The 21,814-nt window shown below is 37.6% G+C and overlaps 1 protein-coding gene and 1 long non-coding RNA gene across 5 annotated transcripts in view; one reads left to right on the top strand and one right to left on the bottom strand.

Annotated features, from left to right (window-relative positions):
- The window catches only part of asic2 (acid-sensing (proton-gated) ion channel 2), a 391,924-nt gene that overhangs the window by 91,255 nt on the left and 278,855 nt on the right, over positions 1–21,814 (bottom strand). The window lies entirely within an intron of this gene.
- LOC135728176 (uncharacterized) lies at positions 6,680–10,646 on the top strand. Its single transcript, XR_012336454.1, has 3 exons — positions 6,680–9,476; positions 10,099–10,117; positions 10,473–10,646. It is a non-coding gene; the product is annotated as an uncharacterized lncRNA (long non-coding RNA).

Genomic DNA, 21,814 nt, shown 5'->3' with positions numbered 1-21,814 from the left:
ATGGTGAAGGAACAATGCACATCAAGGGAAGGAAGAACAAAAGAAAGAGGAGAAAAGAAAGAAACAAGAAAAAAGTAAGCTTGCCCGTGGAAACATCGATAACCAACAAAATGTCAATCTTGTGCATTCTCAACTGGTTGCAATACAAATCAAACACATAATGTATTAAAATAGAAATATTACAAAAAGAAATATGAGAAATATAGAATATTTAGGTTCACATAATGTTTAATAGGGTCAGATTGTCAAAAGACAATTACTTAAATTAAGTCTGTTCCTCAAGCAAAGCTATCAAAAAGCTATACTGTAGTATAGATGGACGTATAGACTTAGGATAGGATAGTTTTAAGGGTTTGTAACTTTCAATGCTGTACAGTACAAATCTGTGTCTACACAAAATGTTGTCAGAGGCAGTACCTTTTAAAATGGACCCAATTTGTACTATTTAGGTACCAATATGTGTACAACTGGGACCAATATGTCACGGCAGTGTTTCCCCTACCATTATATAAGGGGGGCGCCCCGCCCTCCTTACGGCTCGACCCGCCCCCCTTGAAGGTCAAGTAAATTTGATTTTCTTTGAAGCGCCAGAGAACAATTTGTTATTTTATTAAACAAACTAAACAGCCCTCAAGTAATATGTTATTTATTTTATTTCCACGATGGCATGTCTTTTCTGTCTGTGTTTGCGCGTTTACAATTATCCAATTGAGTGCGCACATTTATATTTTACTGTTCGGCTTAATTTACTGCGCACGCTCTCTCTCATGTTGTGTGCAGCGCGCGCCTCTCTCTCCCATAACTGAAAAGGTGACGGGTGTTTTCAAAGTCCGTTCCTCCGTATACTCTCTTTTTTTGCGTAAACATTAACAGTCACGGATGTTACTGACAGAGAAGACGACTGATCGAGTTTATCATGACTTTCCCACACACGCGCGCATTCTCTCCCTCTCTCATGCTATTTGCCCGCGCCGCCCACGTGTTTTGTAGTAACTCTGTGTAACAGTAACATTGTATGCTGTCATATTTCTGAATTTGCGAATGACGCGAATTGGGCGGCGCAATTGCCGCGAAAACACGCGCTTTAAACACGTCTTCGCGCAAGTTGAAAATATGCAGCTCAAGCGAAACAACTCAGAGCAGCTTCAAGAACGCGCACGCAGGATCTTTTGACATTGTAGAGGAGAGAGAGACCGAGAGAGAGAGAGAGAGAGAGAGAGAGAGGTAAGAATGGTGCCCACATTGAAGACTAAAGTATATGTCACTCATCTAATTACAGTATGTTAACTGGATAACACTGGATATAACTCATTGTATAGTTTAATAAAATAATGTATTTTGATTACACAAATCAAACCTAACTATATGATTTTATATGATAACTATTGTTTTACTAGCTGCTGACCAGCATAGGGAATCTCTATGGCTAATTTATAAGACGTGTTGCTGATGCAGTACTGTGTGTTGTACCTTTTCTTGATAATTAAGTCTTTTAGGGTAGCATCTTATGAATTACTTCCTTCAAAGTTTGATCAATTGTGCATAATGACATGTGCAACAAATGGATATACTGTAGGGTGTCAAACTCATAGACTTGCATCATTTAAGATGCCCTTTTTAAAATATTAATTTTGGGTCAACCTCTGACACAGATTTAAAGCTGAAACTTATCAGATCATATCAGAAGTCCAGAATGTCATTAAAACACACCAGTGGCTCTGCTGTCATCAGTATTAAACATGTTACCCCTCGAAGTACCCCTCCCCACAGAGCTCCCACATAACAAATCACAATTTTCCCCTGTATATATACCTAACCAACCAACCAACCAACCCCCCCCCCCCCCCAAAGCTGTAAACCTAGGGGAAACACTGCACGGTACGTTTAAACAAAAGAGAACCCAAACGCAGCCAAGATGTAAAAAATAAACTAAAGGTTTATTTAACAAACACAAAAACCCACGAGGGGGTAAAACAGGTGAAAACAATGAGGAATGTAAACACAAAACCGGGAAACAAACACTAGATACCAAATAACACAAACTCTGATGAAACGATTCAGGGAACACGAAAGACATGAACTCAACCACTGAATCTGGACGAACGAACGAGCACAAGACAGAGAACAAGAGGGCATTATAAAGAGACAATACAAATGGGGAACAGGTGTACAAGATTACTAAATCAAGACAAGAGCACATAAGGGAGTAGGGTAAAAGTGACAAGACACTGGGAACACGTGACACCAACACATGATGTGACCACACGTGTCCCCACACAAAACACAATACTGCCATGATCTTGCCCTCTGAAATCAGATCTAAATCTCACACAAAGGTCTGGCAAGACCATGACAGCAACAAGACACTGGGAACACGTGGAAGCCACACAGAACATAGTACTGTCATGGTCTTGCCAAATGTACTCAGACCTGATTTTAGTACAAAGGTCTGGCAAGCCCATGACAATATGTACCTCTCAGGGTACTTATATAGTACTTATAATAACTCTTTATGTACAAAAATGTACTTTTTGAAAGGGTACCCTTCAGTGACAACTACAGGTACTTTCATTGAATGGAAAAGAGATGTTTGCACAATATGCAAAGGCGTTAAAAAAAAATGGATCATATGAGAACATTTTAATGTAGTGTAACCTTACAAGTTTGTTTGTTGAATCCTCCGAAACAAGATCTTAAGTGAGAGTAACATCTGAAGTAGTATTTAAGTGCGAGATTCATGATGCTTCCTAATGAAAATATGTGTTTGGCATTATATGTCTGACACACCAGCTTTACTGTTTTAAATTTATACTTTATGTTACCTACTGTACTTTGTTCACACTGGTTTAAGGATTCCTCAGAATCTAAATCACATTCAAAAAATAAACCGTGGCAATAATGAATGCTTTATATTCCAAAATGTCAAAGCACCAAAATAATACTCATGTCTCTGATGCCAGCTCCACACAAACACAAAATAAGGGCCTTCTTTTACAGATAAAACCACTCATATTTGCATTATAATCCCTCTGCAATGTTTTGTCAGCTAACCTTATCATAATGTCTGTCTGTATCGGTTGCTTTGGTTTTGGCGCTAGACAACTTTCATGTTTTGCCGGCTTAGTTGTTCAAAGAGAATCAGACCGATAATGCCTGAACACATGACTAATCTGAGAGTACATTCAAGTGGGACAATAGACGTCACAATTTATGAAGGTGGCACTTAATCCACCCAGCTGCACAAAAACAACAAATTGGAAAGATGCTTAAACTCTATGACTGTATCCGCTAATCACTTTGCTAAAACAAAGTGTACAGTATGTAAAAACAAATACATTAAATAATTATACAAATTAAATGCAAACCCGTCCTAAATAAACTGTGCTAAAGGTAACTATGCTTGATGCAGTCTTCATGTCTTTACAGGCTTATGGTTTGTTCTTCATGGCCAGTTGATATTTGCAAGCTAAGTCATTGATCCAACAAGTAATGTAGAGTTTAGGTTGGCAAAAATAACTAATTGAGCACTTTTCTGTCAATCTTTCAAAACACAATCACAGTATGTAGAATGAGTTTTAGTCGACGAGGCAAAAAAACAGAGCAACACTGCAATAATAGTGCAACATTAATTGCATCAGGATACAGAGATGACTTTTTAATGAGTCAATTTACATAGTAATGGGGAATGTTTGGGGCCTAGTGTTTGCCCAGGATAAGCACATGCAAAAATGACCACTGTTTATTCTCTTAAAGCCATGAGAAATGTAGTCAGACCTAACCGAGTGAACGTACACAAGTATAGTATATACAGTACTCTGTGCACTGAAAGCCATTTCTCCAAGTAATGCTTGACTAAAGGAAGGATAAATAAACTCATGTCTCTCTATCTGGCAGCCTCATGGTTTTGCATTTTTATATCATATTAGAATGCAGCACACCCTCTAGCAGACACACTGTCTGGCTCTTCATGCCATGCTGACTGTCCTCCAAACGGTTATGACAACATCATCAATATATGTTTTCTATTATTTAACACCTTTTGTGCATGGTCACTGTTTAATATCACTAATATCAATACAAGTAGCTAAATTAATTGTAAAAGTCTATGATTTTGGACAACTAATTTGACTATTTTGTTATTTTATTTTGTTAAAATAGCTAAAAATATCTCCAACTCTTATCAAGCCGATCTCGCTTATGACATGCTATATATAGTGTGCTATGCAATATGTCAGAAGCCTCAGTATGGAAAAAAACTTGTTTTTTTTAGTGTACAACGGATGGACTTCTTTCTATTCCGTGAGACCATGGGAGATAATAAGACACCAAAAATGAACACAATAAAAAACACTGGAAAACTGCATTGTGAAATTTTTTTGGCAGCGTTAAAACAACATGCACTTTTAAAAATGGCTGGGTTATTTTTAAGCCATGTTCGATGAATATTGGACCGAACACAGTGCTAGGTTAAAATTGAACCAATGCTGGGTTATTTTAACTCAACTTCAAGGTTGCTATAACCCACAATGTAAGAAATCTTTGCTGCCTTCAATTTTTTGTTGAATCAACTCAGATTTACAAGTTATGTCAACTTACTATAAATTATAGAAGAACAATGTCGCACACCTGTTAGTTCCGGTTAGGTGCGTTGGATGAAGAGACAATGAAGTCCACCATATGCCTGAGGAAGATCTTGTGATCGAAACGTTGCAATAAATATTTTTAATATTTTGCAAGTTAATAGTGTGCGGGATATCCCTTTTATTATATAAACTTACTATAATTTACCTTGACAAGAGATGACAATTCGATAATGATAATTTTCCATTGTAAAACGGTAATGACAGTTCGATATGTGATCGATAACGTTTACAAACTGTGCGTAAGGCTGCGCAATGGAGAAAGATGAGGCAAGTTATTCAGTTATTAGTAGGGCCCTATGATTTCCGCAATGCAAATAAAGCGGACGGAATCATGGAATCCAAATGCACAAAAACATTTTCCTTTTGTGTAATGTTGGACCCGCGAACAGGTTTCATGAAAGCCCGGAACACAGCAGACAGAATAGGTACAGCTTTAAAAGTATATTTACAGGACATTAAGAAATTCAGGAAAGCTGAGGAAAAACAGCGGATCCACCACTGCAGTGAAAATACTCTTTGAGTGTGCGACTGTGCGTTCCCACAGCAACGCGACACTTGACATCTATTTATCAGCATGTATAGCTCGTATATGTATAACACACGTGCGATCAGTGACCTACGTTGAACATAAACAGGTTGATGTTTATCAGTATACTGAAACTTAAAGCAGTCTGTCTTGGGTCTTAAAGTGACAGTAGCCTGCTGCTTTCTGTGTCAGAAATAACATTTAATACAGATACCTGAAAAGTAAAACAAGAAATGTTAGCTTTAGCGTAGCGTAGCGTAAGTTCTACCAGGAAACTCGAATGTTACGTCATTCATGTCACAAGGCGCAATCAATCACCCCTGATACTGAGAGTATATAAGCCTCGTACTCACCTGTCTTTGCGTTCGCAGATACTGATGCCAGCATTTACAAGCTCGATGTTCAGTGCATATGTACACTAAAGTGTTAGTTACCTGTTGTAACACGCCGATTCAAATGTTGAGTGATTTTATCGGGCATTCGTACTGTTTTCCTGGGATTTTCTCATCTCGTTTCGTTTCACATGCACCATCGCGAGGAGCTCTCACAAAAGGTTAAAGACTTAAAAAGGAAGTCTGCAAGCTTCTTTAAAAGCGTGTAACCCTGCAGTACACAGGAAAGGATACCACAGGCCGTTTCCTTTTTATGAACAGTGGAAGAACATTTGGATGATCTGTAAAGTGTATCCATAATATTGACTGCCGCACACTCTGAACGCCCGCAGCAGATGTCACTAATCATCATTGATTGGCGAAGCGCTGCACCCGCACGGGTTTGGAAGAATGCCGAAGATTGATATCTTCCTCATCACAGGATCTTTGTCTCTCATACACAATACCAAATGCTCCGCTTATTATTGGTTTTAAACCGTACGCGAATGTTTTGTGAAGCAAAGACATGAAATCGACTTGGATTAGTGATGGGTCGTTCGCGAACGCCGGCTCTAAGAGCCGATTCTTTGTAGCGAACGAGCAGAGCCGAATCTTCAGACACATGCCGGGGAGCCGGCTCCTCTACGGGAGCCGAGCCAGAAGAGCCGAATCTACGAAAAGAGCCGGACTGCCATCACTAAAATGTAGAGCCGGAGCTTGAGCCGAAAGAGCCGAATCAATGGAAAGAGCCAGACTGCCCATCACTTACTTGGATGAACGGCTATTGCTCGCGAAAATTTCGCACATTAAATACGGCGTGTATGCAATGCATGACATGCTGCAAACAGACGAATGACGCGGTCTAATGTTCGCGTGTTTCATAAGGAGTGCGCAAAGTATACGAGCTTTATCTGAACTGTCCCTTTCAGTGTTTCCCTTAAACATCAATAATATATGGTACCATTTATTCATGTAACAGGTTCTTGCGACGTCCTATACCTGCTACGGTACTACAACGGAAGTTGCTTAATGCCTGACAGTTATTCATGCAAACTGTTCATATCAAATGCAAATATTTACGTTAGATCTTCACTCACCTGACCCTAATTACAGACTTTAAGGATACGGGGTTACGAACTTTAAATCTCATGGTAGGACACACCATTAATATATCATTGGAGAATAAATCCTGGTCATACAGCGTAAAGTTTTCAAGCACACATTTTATTGCTGAGCAAATCGTAAGTGTGTGTGTGGTCGAATGGCAACAGTAATGCATAGTGTCAATTTTATTGAGCACGGGGTTCAGCATAAATGTTTCCATCTAAAGCTTTGTGCTTTAAGATCTTCAGTTATTTATGCACATGTATAAAGTACGAATGCATCAACTTTTAATTGTACTTTTCAAATGAGACTTTATTCCAGATCTCAGTCAACTTCTTATCCGAGCTCGGTCGCATTGAACATCTCATCTATTTATCTGGATTATTTTCTCCTACGGTAAGCTCTCTTATTCATGAAACTGGATTGGCTGATAGTGCATATTACATGCTTTTACAACCGAAAGCTGGCAATGACTGTGTCTTACAGCGCAATATGGAGACGGAGCTGAGGTTGTGTGGTGTATTTAATACAATTAAAACGTGTTATTCCTGAGGGCTTGCCGTTGTTTTGGTCGGTGTGCATTCTGCGGATGTCTCAACAAAAGTTGAGCCTGTTAACCCTCATGTTGAGTTTGTTTGTTATGCAGTAGACCTCACTTAAAGTTGAAAAACGTGCGCCTTGCCTCTTCAAGAATACAACAGGTTGCATCAGTTTAAGCCATTAAGCGCATCGTGCTTTGTTTGCGACGCAGGCACACAGAATATGCGCATGTGTAGGCTACAGCGGATGTCTGGATACTGGTTTGAAGATGTAATGTGACCGCTAGCTTTAAATCACAGCACGTAATTCCTATTTAAAGTGCTGTTGAACGTAGGCAACGTATGTTTCTCCCGAAATGGTGGTGCCACCAGCTATTCGGAATACAAACACAATTCCTTCTCGTTTTAACATGGATCCCAATGGACATGATGTCTAAATATTTATTTGAGTGGTGTTATGTTCAAATATAGTGGTGTTCGATTATCTTATGTGTTTCAACTATTTAATTCTAATCGTCATATGCTGTTTTAATGAATTCCAACATGACTGGAGAATCGGAATGCATTTGAAATAACTTGTTTCTAATTTAATTCAATGTTTCTTTTAAAATCTGAAATATACCACAGGATTTCTGCACTCTGACAAGATTGTAGCAGCAAACGCATTGTGCGGTGATCATGCTGAATTTCTGACACTGTCAGAAAACTATTGTAGGCTATCTTGGACGCAAGACCAGGAAAACGTCCGTCTTTGAACTTCTCCCACCGTACGACACTGTACCACCGACGAAGAGCCACGATCATAGAAATCATGATGATTGTTTTAAGATGGAAATCTTTCGTCTGGGAAAGCCAAAAATTATGCAGTTATAATTCTAAATGATAACTTTACAAGGAACTTTGTCTGGAATTAGAAGCGTACAATCTTCTTACTCTGCATCCTCAAGAAAATAGCGAAACCTGCATCAACTTTACATACAAACACATTACACCGGCTGGCGGCTGCTAGGATTTAGAACATCATAACAGCGCGGCTGCTTACATGAGGCAAGCTATTTTTAAACTATATACATGTTTTTACACAGACTACGGATATGCAGTTCTATAAGTGCTTTATTTCAGTGCCTGCATTACCATCAGGGCTCTTTATCGACTTCCAGGAACTCTAATCGCATACGGCTGCAAGGATTTGAACATGCATAATTGCTACATGTACAAGAATTGGTTTTTCGTTAGCACTGGGCCGTGCACACGTGACGCGTGCACGCAGGTTGTCACGTTTCACGTCCGCGGTCGTGTATGGTGCGGTCTTCGATCGTTTCTGGATTGCCAGTGTGGCGTAGGATCTTCTTTCAACAAATAATTCAGAACTTCTTAAGTGCATATCATTAAAGACTATTTGCACAAAACTGTTACGTTTAATCATGCTATTATGGTTAGTCAAAATTTAAGCTGTAAACTTTCATCTAGAAGGCTATTACTTTCGGAGTACGTCCATCTATCAACTGCACAACCCTACTGATACCGCTCCTCAGTTTTTGGGGGTTCTTAATTTACATCGTTAATGGAGAATTTTATATAATCATCTGTGTGTCATGGCAGGCAACACAAGGCAACGGATCCAAATGCAATGGTTTATTTCTCAAACCCAAAAGTGCACAAAGCAGAACCAGAATGAAAACCAGAATACAGGACTAAAAAGTGATGACGGCGAACTATAATCGACAAAGGACAACTGAAACACAAGGACTGTATATATTCATGTGGGTAAACAAGATATCAAGACACACCTGGGAAAAAATCTAGAACAAGGACCAACGAACTAGAAGAACTACAGACATGGATGACCTTACAGAACTTCAAATAAAGAGTACAAGACTGGGGAAACCAAGACACGACAGACACCGTGCAATCTTTAGCATCAGTCAGATTTGTTTGTAACCATCTAATCTTCTCCCTACTTTAATAATGACAATATAAAAGCATGTATACATAAATTGTCTCTCTTCATCAGGAGCCGCGCTCCTAATTTCCCGTATGCAGGAAAACACTATGACATTCAATTCAATAATGGCAAGCAATAATCAAGGTATGTTTAAGCAAACTACTGGTGGTGGTGGTGTATTTAACCATGCTAAATCATGGCCTTTGCCATTTATATCATTCCTCACTCTGGCATAACGTTGCTTTCTGTGGCCTTCGCGGCCTCTCTGCTATCAAGCCTAACGTGGCAGCCTTCTATGGATATCCTCTACTGCTGATATTATGATCGACATTTACGGACATGTTAATGGTATGTACTGGTGGTGGTGAATCTTATTGCAAGCTAACCTGTTGGCTTTTCCTACTGGGCATATCGTTGCCTTCCACCGGCCTATGCGGCCTATCTAACCCTGGCATATCTTTGCCCTTCATGGCCTACACAGCCTCTCTCAACACGGCATATCGTTGCCTTCTATGGCCATGCGGCCTTTCTCACTCGGCATATCGTTGCCTTCTATGGCCTACGCGGCCTATCTCTATCTGGCATATCGTTGCCTTCTACGGCCTACGCGGCCTATCTCTATCTGGCATATATCTCTATCTGGCATATCGTTGCCTTCTATGGCCTACGCGGCCTATTTCTCTGGCATATCGTTGCCTTCCAAAGGCCTACGCGGCCTTTTCTCACTAGGCATATTGTTGCTTTCTATGGCCTACGCGGCCTATCTCTGTCTGGCATATCGTTGCCTTCTAAAGCCTACGCGGCATTTTCCCATTAGGCATATCGTTGCCTTCTACGGCCCATGCGGCCTATCTCTCCAGCCTATCTCTCTGGGGCATATCGCTGCCTTCTATGGCCTAAGCGGTAATCCCATGGCCTCTTATGGCATCCTTCAATGTCAGTAGATAACAATTTCTCTTATCTGTTTCAGGAACCTCAAAGAAACACTGGTGGGTACCGATCATTGTGATCAATTTTTGGGAATTAGATTCTGGCCTGTCTTCATCTTCAGACAGGAACCGCAAGAATCCGTGACCCCCGGATTTGAACTATGGTCGGGGCCTACGCCAAAGAACTATACTGTGTTACATTCTAACCTTGGTTGCTAACTAGTTAAATAAACTCATATGTCAAGTCTTAACCTATCTTCGAGTCTTTCTGGTAGAAATGTTAGCTTTAGCGTAGCGTAGCGTAAGTTCTACCAGGAAACTCGAATGTTACGTCATTCATGTCACAAGGCGCAATCAATCACCCCTGATACTGAGAGTATATAAGCCTCGTACTCACCTGTCTTTGCGTTCGCAGATACTGATGCCAGCATTTACAACCCACCCTCCCTACCACCATCACCAGGTCGGTTCCGTCCATACTCAAGGGGAATTAGATTCTGGCCTGTCTTCATCTTCAGACAGGAACCGCAAGAATCCGTGACCCCCGGATTTGAACTATGGTCGGGGCCTACGCCAAAGAACTATACTGTGTTACATTCTAACCTTGGTTGCTAACTAGTTAAATAAACTCATATGTCAAGTCTTAACCTATCTTCGAGTCTTTCTGGTAGAACTTAGTATTTGTATTTTTTTAATTTTCTGAATAAAAAGTAGTTTAAAACCATAATTAACTGTCTGGTTTTTACAACTTCAGGAGCAAAAATATGCCTTTAAATTCGACAGGAATAAAGATTTGTTATTTATCACGATAATTATCGATATTGACTGATATGGAACATTTTTATTTTGGCCATATCGCCCAGCCCTGCTCTACACAGATACAGTCAACAACTTTTTGGCATTTCCTTTTAAATTGAACAGAAGAAATAGATAGATAGATCTAAAGATCCTCACAACTAGTTAATAATGCATTAAATATTTCATAATAAATAATAAATCAATGGTTTACAATCAAAAATTATATGCAAGTATTGATTACCTACACCAGGCATGAAAATAGCTCACCTTTCGGCGAAATTCGCCGTTTTGAAGCCAAAAAGGTGACCCACGTGAATCGTGTAGATTCGATGAGAAAAATTGTTGTTTGTTTGTAGACGCGCCCTTCGCCGTCATCCAACATGTATCCCAGACATTAGGTTTGTTTGAGCTCATGCTGCGCTGCAAAAAACGACAGGCAGGCAGGTGACATCGAAGTATCACGAGAGTGAACCGAGAAGTCATAAGGAAGTCTGCTTTCAAACGGCTCTCGCGCTACTGTGATGTCATTCGTCTTTCTGTGTTCTTCATCATACACGGTTGTTGAATATGCGTAGAGCGACTGCCTTCTGGACGTAAAGTCACCACAAAACGCTATAAAACTATAACTGTAGAATTCTAAGGCGTCAATCAATGAAAACAACACATCCACACAGACTGACACTGCAAAGTGACCTAAAAGATGTTTTGTTGGAATGGATTGGAACGAACGATGGACATACTCCTCGCTTGTAAGTCACATTGGTCTACTAGTCTACTGCTGTAAGTACTTAAACTGCTAAATATTGCATGACATGCTGTAATAAGAACATACCGTTACTAATACTGTTAATGAGAAATTTTACCGTTTACAGTAACATTTAAGCAATTTTAGACTATTTGAGCGACAAAGATGCTAAAGTGATTTGTTTTCGGTGCGCATACGCGCATAAACTCCAAAGCCCACGCAATGAAACGCGTTTCAAAAATCACGAAAACACATAATTTCTTTGGGCTTGACAGGAGATATACAAACTATATTGTAATACCACAGTCTCTGCAAGTATTCTCATAAAACAGTCGTTTATTATAAGTGAGAAGTTGATCATGTGTGTCAGTGTATAGATCGCTCCTCCGTTGTTAAAGGGACAGTTCGTCTTATAAGAAATGCTTATGTTTGAGTCATTATGTTAATCAAACTACAGAAGACAAAGGGAAAATATATTTTATAGCTTTAAAAAGATCAATTATATTAATTTATATAATAAAAAACAGCGTTATATTAATTTGATACTGTTTCTGTATACCTAATCAATACTGCTACTTTGTTCTTTTCGATTTTAGATGCTTGTTATGTCTTGATTTGTTCTTATTTTATTTTCCCACATCACTTTTTTTGCTTATCTGAAAATTATTCAACCCATGACTCAAAAACCATAATGTAATTCATTTAACCAGTACTATATTGTAAAATTAAATCATTTTAAATTAGATGTAGGCCTTCAGGTCCACCATATTCCAAGGCCAACTTAAAGTTGCATTGCCTTGCAACTAATGGTCAGATTATGGCAAAATAAAATTATTGCAGATGTAAAATAGTATGGGAATGCTACTTGTTACAGCTTTCCACATTTATCAACCCATTTAATTAAACATGGTTTCGGTTACTAGTCAAATGTTTACAGAGGCCACATTGCCCCTCGAGCACCCTTCTCACCTTTTCCACCCCTGACCCGTTTTCATGCCTGCTACACTGTAAAAATTTTTTGTAGAACTTACAGTATTACTGGGTATTACTGGCAACTAGCTGCCGGTAACTTACTGTAGATTTTACATTTATGTTATTTACTGGCAACAGTTTGTTTAAAGTAAAATGAACATGAAACATTTTTCTTCTACAGTAAGTTACTGGCAACCAGCTGCATAATTACAGCATTTTTTTACAGTGTACAACATCCTTATACTTCAGAATTTCTAATGGCAGGTGGAGAATGTATGGGCTCTAAAATGCTAGCGCTTGTTTTTGTTAGGCCACTTAAGACAAGTGCCCTTTAGCCAAGGGCAATCCAGTTACAGCAACTGAACTCTCTCAGCTGAAACTTACAGAATGTGCGGGTGTGGGTCTAAGCTCAGAGGATGTCACGAATGCTATCGAACCCGTCCGTGAATTTGTAATGATTGGTAATTTATGAGCTGCTCTGTCTGTTAATTGGCTCTTAATTAGAGTCATATCCCTGTTGAAACTATCCATTTACTTCCATGTATGCATGTGCAAGTACGCGTCCGGAGGGAGCCAATGTAGCCTCAAGCAAAAGCCAACCGTCCTTCATGCGATTTTGTCATTAGCTCTCACAGGGAAGCTCGTCTGTCATGAAAACTGAGAGGGCTTAAGGAAAGCGTGGGTCATTCATTACCTCCGATATGTGGGCATGTGTGCAAAAATGTCATTTGACATAAATTTGCGCGTTTAAAAACAGTGCAGTGTTAGCAAGTTATTCTACATGAGTTATAGGGTCATTATATCATAGAGCTGCAAACATTCACCCATCGACCCTTTCATCGACCAGCAATTTCTTATTGACCTTTAACAAGCCAGAAAAGGGAGAAAAATGCCTGATTTAAGAAACCGATAAACCTAAATGACACTCCAAAAACCTATCCCTACAATCAAAGTGTGAAAACAAACCGTGCCAAGGCTTTGCTTGTGGTGTATGAAGACTCGCTGTGTCAGAATATCAATCAGTTGTCAGGGAAGGTCCTTTCACTTGTGTCTTTCTTTGAAAGCTGTTTCTGCTCATTGGTCATAATGGCTGGGTTCACACATTCTGTGTTTGGGATTGACAACCATTTTGTGCCTTTCAAATTGTCCTGTGTACAGCTAACAGAAGCGAATACCATCTCTTTGAACAAAAACCAAAGTCAAGCGCTATATACAGTATCTATTTTTGTGATGGTAACAAAAAATGCCCATAACCATTGTAACAGCAATGAAGTTAACAGCATAACAAAACTGACACAACATTACTTCAATAAACAAGCCCAATGAATAATAATAAGGGAAACGTAAAACGAGATGGTCATTGCACATCGGTTTGTACTTGCTGCAGTTAAATAAACCCAAAACTTTGGGTAAAGGCAGTTTTTGGTCCCTGTGCATGCAAGGGGTGCTCAAACAAATAGACCACTGATATGTAGAGAAACAGCAATTTCCTGCTTCATCGATTCCTGTCATTCTCATCCCTCTCTTAAGCAAATCCACTCCTCAGTCTCCACGCTTGAGGTCCTAACATGCAGAGTGGAACAAAGACTGCTTTTATGGTCACAGATACAAGTATTTCAAAATTTGCACAAACACTTCAAAAAAACAAAAAAAAAATCGAAGTAGAAAAAAGAGTGCGATTGGAGGTGGCAAAAGAGCGCTCTACACTATCAGATCTGAAATAACTTGTTTGATTTCCCCTGAGAATCACAGTCCACAAACCAACATCTACCCCCCCCCCATATGGGCCTATGTACCGGTGCAAACAATAAAGATCTGGATTACATACAAAAGTCTTAGTCTCAAAATATAAATGTCAGAAATTCATGATCATGATACAATTTATTTGATGGATCTGTAGCATAATAAAACCATTGATTTGAACGTCCCAGGATATTACTTTCTCTTTTGAAGCTAAATTGCATCATAGCATGAATTGAAATTGTGATTACGACTTGGGTCAATTGACAAATGAGGAACAGGCATGAAAAACAGGCAGGGAAAACAGACCTACAGTAATAACAAGGCAATTTTTTACAAATGGCCGCAGTTTGCTGATTCGTGTCCAAACTACAGTTTTGAGTGTGGATGTCCAAACTCACTGAAGTGAAAACTGCTCTTAGTTGTACACAAGGAGGTGGACACATTTACAGGTGTGTGATGGACAGTTTAGTTAAAGCATACTTGGGTTAAACAAGCAAGAGAGTCCTAGCACAGCTAAACTGCAGCCTGGAGGCAATTTCAATCTGTTACCTCCACTAAGCAAAGAGTTATGGTCGTTTCACACAGTACACGGCAAGCGGCGACATTGCCGCGCGGCTACAGCTTTTCACGTGTAGTGGAAGCGATTTGTGCAGCATTAAGTGCCAATCTTTTTATCTTCAATGACGCCTGCCATGAAGAGAACTAAACATTTGCGGTTGCCGCGTACCGTGTGAAACGCCCATTAGTCTGACATTCTGTCTGTACATATTTTGTGATCTTAAGGTAAAAAATAGGATAAAACTTGTGCCGTTCTTGCTTATGGGGTAAACATGAGTGTGACATCTTGACATTTGCTTGGGTGATAAGAATTCTGTCTTATATTTTCTTTCATTTTCAGTGTTTGCTGTTTAATGAGTTACCTTATTGCTTTAGCTCAGTGATCTTTAAAAACTGAAAAAAGCTTTAACTTAAAAAACTACACTCATGTTTAAATGTAAATATGCATTACACTAAGGATTCAAATTAACTGGTTTTGGCTTTTATCATTAACTTTATAACAAGTTTCGCTCGCTCTTAGATTTGGGATACAAGGCAGCAAGGTTCTGAAGACATTTCTGAGAACAACAACAACAAAGATACGTGTGAATTTACTGCTGTCTTTTTCAGTTTGTCTGGTTTTGTGGTAATTATCTTCACAAATGCATCTATTAAAATGGAAATGTAAAACTATTTTCTGCAGTAAATTCATTTTTTGCTCAATTGTGAAGCCCTGTGTTGGATTTTCCAACGGACAAATTAAGCATTGCTGAGTGAGGGGGATTTTTACCCATTTAACGTACGAGAACCCACAGGGTCAAATTTGGGCGTTGTTAATTGCTGCTACCCAAAACTTCTTGGGTTCTCCAGGTTTAAATCCATGACAAAGGTAAGGAAAATATATATATGTAAAATGTTTCAGTTGTTTACGTGTTTTTAAAATATCTGTACTGCACTGTAAAAAACAACCTATAGAATTTACTCAAAAAAATTGTTGTAACAATTTGCACTCACTTTGTTTGAGTAAATTATATCCTATATATTTGATTAAAAAGTACCTAAATTTAATTACTATGATAAAGTAAAAAAAATTAGGTAAGGTCTACCTATTTTTTCATAACTAATTACTTATAAAAAAATGAATAACATTAACCCTATTGGTATTAAGGCACAGATCTATTAAATTATTATTAATAATGATAAGCCATTAAGAAACATTACATATTACTTATTCAGAGAGGGTTGAATAAGAAAATAGTCATGCACAAGATTGCATAAATTGCTTGCTTTATTGACCAAATAACATTCTGTAAACATTTAAAACTAATTATTGGACGTATAATAACCCCAATACATTTCAAGTGAAATACAACATATCATAGTTTTACATAAAGCTTCTTGAACATATTATTTCATAAAACAAAATAAACCAAGGCTTCATGAGATGTTAAAAAACCATTAAAAGCAAGATTCCTAAATACTGTTCTTCACGTTATCATTAGAAAATTAAAGAAGACAATAATATGAGAGGAAAAACTGATCTCATTTACCTCAGTAGACTAGCATATATCGATACAAACAAACATTTCAACTTCATTTAAAACTTATTAAGTGCAAAAATACAACTTCATATTATGCTATAACTCACAGTACACGTGCATAAAACATTGAACACTAACAAGAAGTACTTACATTCAATTTTAAGTGATTCAACTTCATATACAAGTCTCATATATAACATATGAACTCCGAAATACTTTTTTGAACAGACATTAAAAAGCGAAAGGCAACGTTAAGTATATATCCGTAAATGATAATAATAATAATAATAATAATAAAATGGCTTCATAAATGGATCCCTTCTAAAACAAAACTCAATATATTAACAGATAAATGCAAGAAAACTTTTACAGTAATTATCTAGCATCGACAGCTTTACCGTTGTTTGTTTGTCTGCTCGACGCCCTCCCGTCTGTATCGTACATCAACCGTCCGCTGCTCTCTCTCGTCACGTGGCTTGCTCAAGTTCAACCACTCATATTGAGCAGCTCCGCTGTTCACGAGATTCAGACATGTAAATAATAATAATGGAAGTTAATATTTTAATCATAAATATGGATATTTATTCGTATTCGCAGGTGCAAGAACTGGGCGATGTTTCATTCAAAGCTAACCTGACTGACATATTCTAACCTATCAATCTGTCAACAACAGAGACAGAGAAGCACGCAAATGACTAAACTTCTGGTAGATTTTACAGTTAACCAACTTAACATTTCCATTCATGATGATATCAACAAGTTAAATAAAAACTTACCTGTCAACAAACCGCAGTTCTCCCGCCGATATGATATGAAAAAATGGTGACTCGAGTCCCGCCTGGATGTTGATTCATGCGCACTTTGCGGTGCTAAGGCCAATATTTTGGGGTATATGTTACTTATTTTTTTAGTATTGCAGTTATTACTGTTAAAAATTGGATAGTGAAGGTAGAATATACCCATTATTTTTTATTTTACTTGCTAGCTTATATACTTAATTAAATTATAACTAATTTTCATGGGTTAAATTTAACACCCTCCAGAGTAATTTTTTACAGTGTGGAGTTTCCTGCAACCTGCAGACAACCTGAAACATTGCTGAGGAAGAGCTTTATTTAGGAAGATTATTACTATTGGTTCGGTTTCATTAAATTGAAGATAATTAAAGTAGAAAAAAAATCTGTTTTTTTACCCAGCCCTAGTGTATGTGTTTGTATATACATATGTGAGTAGTTGACAAATAAATGTGTCCTATATTGTGACAGCAAAAATGTAGGGAAAAAACTTTTAAGAAATAGCATGAGAGACTTCTCTTTATTGCTGAAGTTACGAATTGTATTAGAAAGATTTGCCACCACTTGCACCAATATTTTAGCTCTATTTTTTCAGATGAGTCAAGTTCTGTTGATGTGACACTGTATAGCCTAATAGAATACCTTGGTAAACATGAAGACCTCATCAAAGAATTTAATGTATGCATTATTTCAATATTCAAGCGGTATACATTTCATAAAAGTATTATAAGGGTATTAAGAGATAATTGCTGTTTAATGTTGCAAGATAATTAAGCACAGGCGGGACTTCAGCAGCTTGTGATGGATGTAATTGTATCAAAATGATCTTCTACAAGTAACAGCCCAAAGAATGCTGAAATTTTTATGGATGGAGTAAAGTTTCTGTCAGGCCTTAAAGGTGTTCCCTGGGCATGCTATTGGATTGACCTATGCATTGAATCTCCAGTATCCCAGGCATGTAAAGTATATCTTTTGAGGTGTTTGAGAAACTTTTCTTGGAGAAAGCTTTTTATATAGATTACAATAAGATGTTTTGAGTGTGGATCAATGGATGCTTTTCTCTAAAGACAGTAAAATATTTTTTTAAGTTTACACTGTTACAAATACACCATTAAAATGAAATGCTTTTCTGCTCTTTTGAATACAATAAAATAAGAATTGATTCATCTTTGTCTGTCATTCTAAAATCGGATGAAATTAATAATACTTAATAATATAATATTAAACACTCAATAATATCAATAATATCAAAAACTGTATTTTTAATTAAGATGTTAAAAAAATAATAAAATTGAGTAGTATCTATTAGTAACGTTTACTCTATTTATTAGTTTACATTTAAAAAAAAATTATTTGCAAATTGAATGGGTTACTATTAAGGAGCTTATTGGGTAATTGTAACTCAAATTTAATTTGTTAAAGGTTTTTTCTGTGTTTTTGAAGCTTTGATTGTGTTTACAGTGCGCAGTATAACATGTGTTCATGTTTCACATGTATAAAATGCGATATTTTTCACACCCTGTCCTCAAAACGTGCTAATGTCTTCCTTGTTCTATGAAGTCCCTCCTTCAGAAATACGTAAAGAGTTCTGATTGTGTAGTTTGTTAAGTGTGTTGTGATTCGATAACAGTGCCGTTAGCTTAGCTGGCGACTGACGTATTCCTATGGGCGGAGTTTAGTATAAACTGTTCTACTGACGTCATTAAAGCAGGAAGTAGAGGGCTGTAGTCCGAACCGTCCGTTCGCTGTAGGCTTTGAAAGGAGAATTCTGTAAAAAAATATAGTGCCTGGCAACTTGGAGCTTTATCATTTTACATGTATTATTTATGCTATTATAGCAACAAAAATGGGATCAGACAGAACGTGGCCTTTAAATGAATGATATTGCTTGAAATTTGTTGCCACATTTTATTTAGTAGATATAGCATATATTTTTACAATTTGTCCATTTAGGGCTACTATAGAAACAAGACGGCGACTTCCATGTAAGGGGACCAGCTGTGTATCTAGATAGAAATGGCTCATTCTAAGGTAACAAAAACATATCCGTTTGTTATGTAAGGTCTTTACACACCACTGAAAACATAGTTATGTATATTATATTGCATTTCTGTCAAAAGATTTTATACATTGCACCTTTAAAGCTTCTATGATGAAACCCATCAAGGGACATAAAGTTTCCCTTCAGTCAAGATCTCATTTTCTGCTCTTACTTTTGTTGCATTTGGCTGAATGACTTATTCCCTTATATTGCCTATGATACAGTTGAATAGTCATTGTAATCTGACTTTCAAAGAAGATGTGGAGGGAAGAGGCTTAAATCTGCCTTATAATTTCATAAAATGTTACCAAAAAGAGAACAGTTTTAATTTCCCTTAGTTATGACCATAACAATGAGTGTGCAGAAATATAAAGAGTGACTGTAGATAAGGCTGATGATATAAGATAATAAAAGTATAGAGGCGAGCTTATGAGATCAGAGCTGAGTTTTAGCTCCTCAAACCAGCGAGATAATTGATTTTCTTCACACAGTGTGATGAAAAATGACCTTTTTCTGTTGTTTGACCTCTGTGTATATATATTGGGCTCATATGGAAAATGCATAAATAGTCCTTTATGCATTTTGAATGACCATAGAGAATACAGGCAGTGATTTAAATTGTTTTCTGATCCTCATTTTATATTTCTCCCTCCTCTTTTTGCTCTCCTTTCGCATATAAGTCTTCCTCCCTGGTGTTTTGAACGTACTCCGGAATCCTCATTTTAGAAGATTATGAATTCTTGTTGTGAATACGCAATGATGCAGTGAATAAAAGTGAAAGACTAAGCTTTCTTTTTCACCTCTGTTTACAGTTGGGAATGAGGGCCTGAAATAGAGATATTCAAAGAAGTAAAATAACACTGAAAGAAAAACTGCTAAAACTTAATTACCAGGATAGTTACCAATAAAGCACTTTGCGTTGTGTCTCTTTTTAACCCTTCATGTGCCTGTGATTTTCGATTTTTCTCTATTTGTAAGCAGAGATACTGCTAATCCATCATACACTGTTAAATCCTGCAGGGTCACCTTAGGGCTTCACAGGTTTGTTTTGCTCGCTTTATCTATTCTGTTAAATTTAAATCACTACACTTCCTGTCTATCATTGCTCCTTTTCCTCTTTCATCTCCTGTTTGCCCCAAATCCATTCATCATGGTGGCTTGCAAGAATGTTAAATTAAAGTGGATAGCTGCTCGGAGGCGCTCCTAGTAGATGGAGAAAGAGAGGAAAATGGAGAAATACTGACTGACAGCTGCCTAGCAATGGTTAATCTTTTGGTCTAATAAAAAAATTGAACTAATATTTGAGTAAAGTGACCTTCATCAAGCATCGAGTGATTGTCTTTAGAGAAATTTCCACACTCCCTTTCTAAGTGTATTTCATATGTGACTTTAAAACCCTTTGACTCACACTGTCTGGTGGTATTACCTGATCTGAGAACAGATTTAAAAAGATCTCGCATGGAACAAGTGCAACTAAACAAGTGGGTAATGGTTAGAGACTTGGCTTGTAACCTGAAGGTGGCCGGTTAAAGTCTCATAAATGGCAGGTTGGAATTGTACCCCAATTACTCCCGGGGCGCTGCAGTGAGCTGCTTACTGCTCACTTGACTTGACTTGCAGTATGTGTCACCTTACCATACATTGGTCATCACTTATTTTGACAGCATATGGAAAGTTATACTTAAAAAAAGAAATGCCTGCAAATACTGTATGTATATGTGCTCCAGATGAGACATGGAAAAGAAAGAGGAAGCAAGTAAAAGTGACCAATATGGGAGAAAATATCAGTATAATGAATGAGGGAAACATAATGTTAAAAGACAAAGTGAGTCACAATGGATTACATAAAGCAGACAGAAGATCAAAACAGAGGAAGAGGTTTTTAGAATGAGCTTATAGAGAATGAGCACAAGTCTCTATTCTCATTAAAGATGGCGGCTTTATTTCTGCTGCTCATTTGCACAATCCGCTACAATTTGATCGCTTTGATAAGCAAATATAAAATTCTCACTGGCAATTAATGAATCGGGACCCGTCAGCATGAGAAAGGGTGTGCTTAAAATTTACTGCCACATAACAGAGCACAGACTGTCCACTCTCATTCACAAAGGGTGAAATGGATAGGATGGAGAAAAGAGTAAAGCTCTCATGAAGATTAACACTGTGACGGTAAATCATAGACCATAATAGTACATAAATGAGAATAAAGTATTCATTAAATTTTTTTTTTAAAGAGCTAGTGTTAAACTGTAAGAGTTTTTGTTCATTGACCTATAATAACATACCTGTCAGCAATTGCCATAAATAATTACAACACAAACAGATTAGCAACGACCATAAATATTAATAGCTCTAAAATAGCTCTATTCCATAAAGTCCCACGTTACAACCACGTCAAGGTGATAATGAGATCTGATCGTGTACTGCTGTATAATCTGCTCGTTAAACCAAAATGACAAGTGATAAAAATTAATATTCATATAAATGTTATGCTTAATTAGGTTGAATTTATTTATAGTCTTTGGTTGAGGTCAGAGCCGTCCTCAAAGAGGGAAGACAACCAGGAAAATTCTACTGAACTCCATG

The sequence above is a fragment of the Paramisgurnus dabryanus genome, chromosome 3, assembly GCF_030506205.2.
Source record: "Paramisgurnus dabryanus chromosome 3, PD_genome_1.1, whole genome shotgun sequence".
Taxonomy (NCBI): Eukaryota; Metazoa; Chordata; class Actinopteri; order Cypriniformes; family Cobitidae; genus Paramisgurnus; species Paramisgurnus dabryanus.
Note: the sequence above shows the minus strand (reverse complement) of the source record. Positions and strands in the feature narration are given on the sequence as shown.